General features: G+C 40.4%; 1 non-coding gene across 1 annotated transcript; it reads left to right on the forward strand.

Moving 5' to 3' along the window:
* Window positions 1–7,192: 7,192 nt before the first annotated feature.
* On the forward strand, window positions 7,193–7,299 carry LOC111878934 (small nucleolar RNA R71). Its single transcript, XR_002845983.2, has one exon. It is a non-coding gene; the product is annotated as a small nucleolar RNA R71 (small nucleolar RNA).
* Window positions 7,300–8,380: the final 1,081 nt, after the last annotated feature.

The raw sequence follows: 8,380 nt of genomic DNA on the forward strand, positions 1-8,380 counted from the left end.
CGAGTTCTTGAGAAGATTGACCATAATGATATTTCGACAGAGAATCGAATCAATTCTCTAAGGTCTAATATTGTGACGGAGGTAAAGGATCTGAAGATTGTTACGAAGGAGTGTCATGTGCTCTTTGTACAAGAAGTCAAGAAGGTACATGAATGATGTGCACAAAAGTACCCACTAATTTTCATATTTATAACCTAACAAAGTTAACTATCTATGCACTTATAGGCAGTGTACCTAGTCAGATTACAGTATAGCTTGGGTAAGTCGGGTGTCGATCACAGGGAACGGTGTTCTAATTAATTTACTTACTATTAAATTAACCTAATTTATTAACAAATTTAATAAAGGGTTTTACCTGATTTTACAAGATCAGATGAACTTAAATCCAATTCAATAAGTAAAAACATACACTCTTGTTTAGATTGAATCCACTTCTCCCTTATGGCTAGCTAACAATTACGGATTACTAAGTTGGTTTTTAATTATATTAGTAATTTAGTTCTATCTTACCAATATTTAACTAATTCATGTCAAACCATGTATGTTCACACATAATTAAACACAGAACTAATTATAGTTGTAAATATGCTATATAAGATTTGTTGTGTAAACGCAATTATGATCACAATTCTCGTTCTCTAGCGTAGCTAAACTTTATTTATTCTAATTATTAACTAAGATTGGTCAATCCTAGCTCTAACAATTCAATGTTCACTAAATTATTAGGTAAACAGGTTCATGCAGTTTAACGGTCACTAAGCTACATAGAACATGTAATTAAGCAATTAGATAAACAAATATTAACATGCTAGGTCATACAAATCAAACACAAGCAAATTTTCACCAACTAAGCTTAATCCATAATCAAATAACTATTCATAAGTTCAAAGCTTCATCTAGCTAAACAAGAGTAGCTAGATTCAGCTGCTCATCATAGTAATTAAACTAACACAGCTAAAACTAATGAAAGACATGTTCTAAAAATAAACCTTTACTTCTTTTGGTGTTGAAAACCCTCTTCCAGAACCTTTCTTTCGTTCTTATTCGTCTCCTGGAACTCTTTTTCTTCTGCCAAAAGTCCTTCTTTTCGTAATAATCAGGAGAACTTATATAATCCTTAAAAACTCGCGCCACGCCGTGGCCAGGTTGCGCCACGTCGTGGGCTTCAAGTAATCCGTATCCTTCAAGGAAATCCTCCGCGTCGCGATGCTTATCTTCTGGAACACCCGTGCCACGTCGTGGGATTCATCGCCACGTCGTGAATTTAGCTCTTATCGTGAATTTATTATTTTCTTGTCTTCCAAGCCTCCCATGTTCCCCATTTTGTCACCTTTGGTCCCTTTCTTCGAAAATCCTTTGTATTGACTGAAAATAACAATTTAAACTCATAAGTATCATTATTCTAAACATATTATCATTTTATTAATAAAAATGTACTTAAATACTGCCTAAAAATAAGTATAAATATGGCAATATCAAAATACCCCACACTTAGGCTTTGCTTGCCCTCAAGCAAATTTAAACTTAATTCTTAATTACTAAAACTACACAAAACAATCCGACTCTAGTTCAGCCATTATGCCAAAACCTCAACACATGCATTTGTGTCTAAAATTCTCCTAAAGTACCCCCCATACTTTAAATACTCACAATCTTCATAAACACTCGCCCACTTTTTCCGAACAATGCTCATTTTATGCAACCCTCTGAATCCATCCGCAGAAAACCTCCTAACCTCAAGGTATTTTTAGTTGAGCAACCTAAGCATACATAAACTAGAATTACAATTTTTCGATACCACTATGGAGCTCTTTTTGGAATTCTTCAATTCTTTGACATTTGATCTTTAATTTCTTTGAATTCACCACCATTGTTGATTTGATTTCTGGTATCTTCAACTTTTTAAATTTCTTGAGAATTTTGATCTTTTGATCTTCACTTTATTTGCTCCAAAATTCTTCACACTTTTCTTTCCGTAATTCTTTCTCTCTTTTTTTTTTAGCATGTACCTCTTTTTTTTCACTCAAAACCTACATGCTTAAGCAGAGGCGCTCAACCTCAACCTTTATTGGTTAATGATAATAATTTTCCTGGATACATTTCAGGTTTAGGCTGCTAAACATATTGCATCCCTCAAACCAAGCGGGGTTATGTTTTTGTTCCATGATTTCACTAAAATAAGGGAGGCCACAAATGCACTATAACGTGTATTGGCTCAACTAAACATTTGAACTTTCATCGGATCATCCCGCATAATACTAGCAATTATAGCTCAAATTATTACTACTAGATTCAATTAATAAAAATTTTAATTTTCAAAATTTTCTAGCAATTTACTTTTTCTACCCCTACCCCACACTTATTTCATACAATGCCCTCATTGTATGTATAAAAACAAATCAAAATTAAAGAAAATGGAGAAAAAGGAACAGACTCCCCTGGGATAGTGGCGTGAGCATCTCCAAAAGCGTGGACAATGTACAATTGGACTTCCAAAAATAGAAACTCGGTGTAGAACTGGTTGAATACGTAAATAAACCACGAACCGGACTCGAAACTTCAATTCGTCAAAGTGGGTATTTGTAAGGAAAAATGTGGCAATGATAAACTGGATCACGTCATGGCATATATCTGGACACGTCGTGATATGGGTTGAAACCGCGAACACCAAAAAGCTAAACTACTATAAACTGCAAGAGCGCCACGACGTGGCACAAGGAGTCCACGTCGTGGAAACTGAACATCAGCAGAAAATGACTTGTTTGCTTTATTTACTCTAGCAGCTTTGACCAATGGCTAACTGGTTTCCGATGCTTCTATGTAAATATATTTCCCAACTATAACCTCTCTCCTAATAGACCCCACACTTATCTTGAATTGTGGTTCCGACTCACGACTCTAAGCTTCCTTGACTAGACAAACACGACTCGAAAGTTAACCTTCTATGCTCCTTAGAATTCCAACGCTAATCTGAAAAATTAGATCAACCCAAAAGAAAAATAAAGTAACATAATAGTCTTAATAAAGTTTTACATCACACACCAAAGTTAACATAAAAAAAACTACTCAAAAAGAAAACAAAAGAAATAAAATCAATCATCATCTTGATCTTTTGCTCCACTTGGCCCTGCTCCATCATCTTGTGGATGCCATAGCTCCTCCCATGTCGGAAAATAGGGATACTGTGGTGGCATAGAAGGTGGTCGAGTCACACCCAAATGTGCATAAATACCCTCCGTAAGCTGGGTATGGTAAATAGCATGACCTCGTAGATTATCCAAATACGTTCCCACCCGACTCTGAAAAGGGTTGGTGGGCACTCCCTGCACATACTGCGAAGCAGCACGCTCTCGTTCGACCTCACCTCTAGCCCGCACATTCCGACGCCTCGGCCTGGCTGGTAGCTGCTGTCCCGGCTGCACCTCCTCCTGCTCGTCATCGATCGGTGGTATAACAAAATGACCCCCGATATTCACCACCGCTCGCATCACACCCAAGACTTGAATGGGCAAGTCTGTGTCCGGGAATCGAGTGAGATTCCTCACAAAGTCATGGGTCAAAATTTGATATGACCTAGCCAGGCGAGTAACCAAATGTCCCCCAGTAATCGGGCTCCCAGGCCTAGAATTGGCCGCTTTCTTCCCCATAAACCTCGCCAACATATAAGGCAAATTACAGCAAACCCCCGGGGTAATAAGTGTCCATAAATAAAATAGATTCTGGATGGGGACCTTATCACCATGATGCTTGTGATTGATTGAAAACGTGATAAGGCGGTGCAAAAATCGGAAAACAGGATTCCGTATTTGTGACTCACTCGAGTCACGAGTGTTGTACTCATCATTAGAAATGCCCCGCCAAAACGGCACATCCAAAGTACCCGGAGCAAAATCCCGCACACATCCAAGCAAGAAAGGAATAAAAAACGGAGATTGCGTCTCCACTTCCGTATAGAGCCCCATACGCCAAGCAAACTCCCAAAGACTACACTCACGATATACACCCCCCAGACGAAACACAAGTGTCCTATTGTAGGTGACATCAAGGGTGCGCTCTTCAAAACATATGGTAGAGAAAAATTCTACCGACAATTCCCGGTACACGGGTTCTTGAATGGCGAATAAATTCCTCCACCCGTGACAAGTGAACGAAAATTGATCTCCAACATAAGTCTTCGACCAATAACGTTCCAGCTCCACTACCATTCCCACTCTACCAAGCCATCCCCAATCAATAATTGGGGCTATTACAAACTCCCTATTGTATAACCATCCAAGCTGATTCTCGTAGGTTGTTAGCAACGGTCGGGGAATGTTTTGAGGAAACTGGTATAAAGGATGTATGCTTGCTACATCTATCGGGTCCTCTTCCTGCTGGACAACTCGTCGTGGTCCCATTTCTGCAAACAAAAGCAAAGCAAAGCAGCAAACAAATAACACATTAAAACATATAAAAATGGTCTGCCAGAAGTCACGACGTGGCCAGGCTGCGCCACGTCATGGGTCGCGTCGAACCCAGACTCTGAATCGGTCCTGTTTACATGCGATTTCCACAAAAATAGTTCTTGGGGTTTGTTCCTATGGACTTTTAAATAACATGCAATCTAAAATCGGACACTAGATTCAACCAATTTCGTGAATCATTCAAACCCTAATCACGAAAACTTGAAATTGGAAGAAATAATTGCAAAATAATGAGTAAAACACATACCAAATGGAGTAATTAGCAAGATCTTGCAAGGAATTTGGAAGTATAATAAGAAATTGGCAGTAGGGTTGTGATGTTCCCGTGAGTGCGGCAGTCTCCAAGTGGGGGATAAGGGGTTTCTCGGTCAAAGGGTTTTAAGCGATTGGTCCCCCCTGATTTTTAAAGGCCACGACATGGCAGGCTATGCCCATGTCGTGGACCTTAAATTTCTTAAGATCGCGCATTATATTTTAACCCACGACGTGGCTGGCTATGCCCACGTCGTGGAAACTGTCAGATGCCAAATTTTAATAATATTCATCATATTAACTAATTTTTTTGCATATCATTCATTATTTAAAGTTCCCTACAGCTATTTCTCTACTTATTACCGGTTTTTAGATGATGCATTGATGTCCTTCCTAATTAAAAATAAAGAAAAGAAAAGAAAATTTTAAAAAGAAATTGCAAACCAAACTCGGGTTGCCTCCCGAGAAGCGCTTCTTTTTCTTGGAGTCTTGAGTTGGACTCCGTGCCTTCTACGTTGACTCTTCGGAAGAGTCTACCACCAGGATCTTTTGTTCCTTGAACCGTCGTTTATAAGCTTGAACTCTTCTTTTATACGCCTTCTTTGAATTTTCCTTTTTAGCTTTTCCATCTTCTTCATGCTTGCGTTTTGTGCCCTTTGTGTGTTCCTTGCACTCCATAGCATTCCCCTCTTCTTTCACCTCCAGCCTTGTTACTTTTGAAGTGACTTCCTCTTCATCACTTGTCATTTCCTCGTCCTCTTTACTCACCCAAGAAGGCGGGTTCTTGTAAGCTATGACTTCAATCAAATACGGAACAGATGCCCTTGGTTTTGTCCTCTTGTCTTGATGAACTGCCTTTATCTCTGCTTCCATAAGCTTTTCCAACTCTTCTAGTTCATTCTCCTCATTAATCGTGAACACCTCTTCTTTATCTTCTTGAAAGTCATTTCTTATTCCGAAGACTTCTTGTTCATCCCCAACCCTCAAAGTGAGCTTGGACTCGCGGATATCAACCAGGGCACCAGCAGTGTTAAGCAATGGCCGACCAAGGATTATCGGAACATCCGTGTCTTCTTTCATGTCCAAGACTACAAAATCTATTGGAAAATTTTTTTTCCAATTTTCACCAAAATATCCTCCACTATGCCTCGGGGTTGTGTCACCGAACGGTTCGCCATGTGAATCTTCATTTTTGTAGCCTTCATCTTCTGAATCTCCAATTTTTGATACAATGAAAAAGGCATTAGATTAATGCTAGCCCCGGAATCGGCTAAAGCATTAACCTTCATTTTATTCCCAAACTCGCATGGAAGAGTGAGGCGTCCAGGATCCCCCATCTTTTCTGGTGTTTCTCCCAACACAACTTTTGAAATTTGCTCACTTAGAATCACTATAGACTGCTTCTTTAATTGCCTTCGCGTATCTATCAAGTCTTGCAGTAATTTCTGGTTCTCGGAAGCTTTGGATAAGGACTCAACAAAGGGAGTATTAATTGGAATCCCTTTCACATGATTCACAAACTCTAAATGTTCCTTCTCCAGTTGACTAAGTGATGCACGGGTGGGAAATGGCATAGGTGGATGATAATCTGGAATAGGCTCAAAAGATTATTGCTCAGACTTGCGCCACGTCGTGGCGAGCCTGGTTCAGCATTTTCTCCATCTTCGATCCTTGATTTCTTGGGCTGCTGCGGTTCTTCTTCCAACGCCTCTAGGAACTCAGATATTGTATCTTCTTCAGTATCGATGGCCATTACGTGAGATTGGGCTTTTACTTCGGAATTCTTCGGGGACAATTTTTCATGAACTAAAGTGGCTAGTTGACCAAATTGTACTTCAAGGTTATGGATGGAGGCTTGCTGGTTGTTTATCAATGTTTGTTGTTCCATGATAGCGGAATCTGTGGCATCATGTCTCTTTTCCGAAGCCTCCATGAACTTCATCAAAATGGTCTCTAGGTCGGGTTTCTTCTCGATTGGTGGCTGCTCCTTTTGGTAAAAGCCTCGACCTGTCTACCTATACTTCTCTTCTTTTTGATTTTTATACTCTTCATATGGCAGCCACTCCTTCTTCGGTTTCCTCCAGTCGTCATCAAACTTATCCCCACTAGAGTAGCACACTTGAGCTTTTCTGTTCCCAAACTCATCCATCTTGCAGTCCTTGGTCAAGTGTGGACCACTGCATCGCTCGCACCCCACTCTTATGGCATGTATCGACTGGTCCATTTGTGTTATCCGGCGATCCATGTTATTAAGCATGGCCATGACAGCTGCAATTTCTTCAGTTTGGGCCCCTCCACCGCCTTTACTTCCATCTTGCCTCGGGTTATGGTATTCGCGGGAGTGTTTCACGAATTCTTCAATTAGCTCCTTGACCTCCCTTGGATTTTTCTTTGTCAATGGTCCTTGAGAATCAAGGAGTTGTCTTGTCATCACATTGACCCCATCATAAAAGATTGACATCTCTTGCTGCACATTTAGGTCATGTTGAGGGCAATTTCTGAGTAAGCCCTTGTACCGCTCCCATGCTTCGTATAGTGACTCCCCCGGTTCTTGCTCAAAGTTGGCTATCGCCTTCTTGAGTTTGGCTATCTTGGATGGCGGGCAGAACTGGTCCAGGAATTGCTCACGCATTTGAGCCCATGTTGTGATTGTACCCGGTGGGAGTGCTTTTAACCACTCCTTAGCAGCTCCTTTGAAAGTGATGGGAAGCATCCTAAGCAAGACTGTATTTCTGGTGACATTTGGGACATTAAAGTAATCCGCAATGTCGTTGACTTTGTCTAGATGCTTAAAAGCATCCTCATGATCCTTCCCGAAAAATGGGATGTCCTTCAGTGCTGTCAATATGTGTCCCTTCAGCTCGAATGTGGCAGTGGCAGGAATTGCGGGTTGGACTAAACCAGGACCCATATCTTCTCGGATCCGCTTCTTGTATGCTCCCATGGACATTTCTTCAATTGCTGCCATCTCGTTCCTTGGCTCATTCTCGGGTTCACTTGTGTGTTCTTCAAATTCTGGCTCGGTATCGCTTTCGGACTCGGTTTGCACGGGTGTGTGATCCAAATGCTCAAGATTGCTCTTGTGCTTCGTTGATGAACTTGACTCTCCTGTCTTCTTTCCCGACTTCCTAGAAAAGGCTGACTTCAATTCTTGCAAGGGCGTCTTTTTCTTGTGAAGTGCAGACTCGGGGTCTTCCAGTGGTGGCACCAAGTGTGTGTTTGAGCTTCTGGTCATGAACTCCTGCAACTTGCTAAACTAAAACGTAAAACTGAACTAAAATAAGAGAAACTAACTACAAACTAAAATTTTAAAAATTTTGTCTGTCCACGTCGTGGCAAGTATGTGGCCATTTCGTGGACTCTGTGATTAACATAATTTTTTTTTTATTTTGCTGAAAAATTAACTTTTTTGTGGCTGTGACTACACAAGAAGGATCGGTTAATTTAATGCAAATAAATAAGCCAAAAACTAAGCCGTTCCCCGGCAACGGCGCCAAAAACTTGATGTGCACAAAAGTACCCACTAATTTTAATATTTATAACCTAACAAAGTTAACTATCTATGCACTTATAGGCAGTGTACCTAGTCAGATTACAGTATAGCTTGGGTAAGTCGGGTGTCGATCACAGGGAACGGTGTTCTAATTAATTTACTTACTATTAAA

Source organism: Lactuca sativa, chromosome 9, assembly GCF_002870075.4.
Source record: "Lactuca sativa cultivar Salinas chromosome 9, Lsat_Salinas_v11, whole genome shotgun sequence".
NCBI classification, from domain to species: Eukaryota; Viridiplantae; Streptophyta; class Magnoliopsida; order Asterales; family Asteraceae; genus Lactuca; species Lactuca sativa.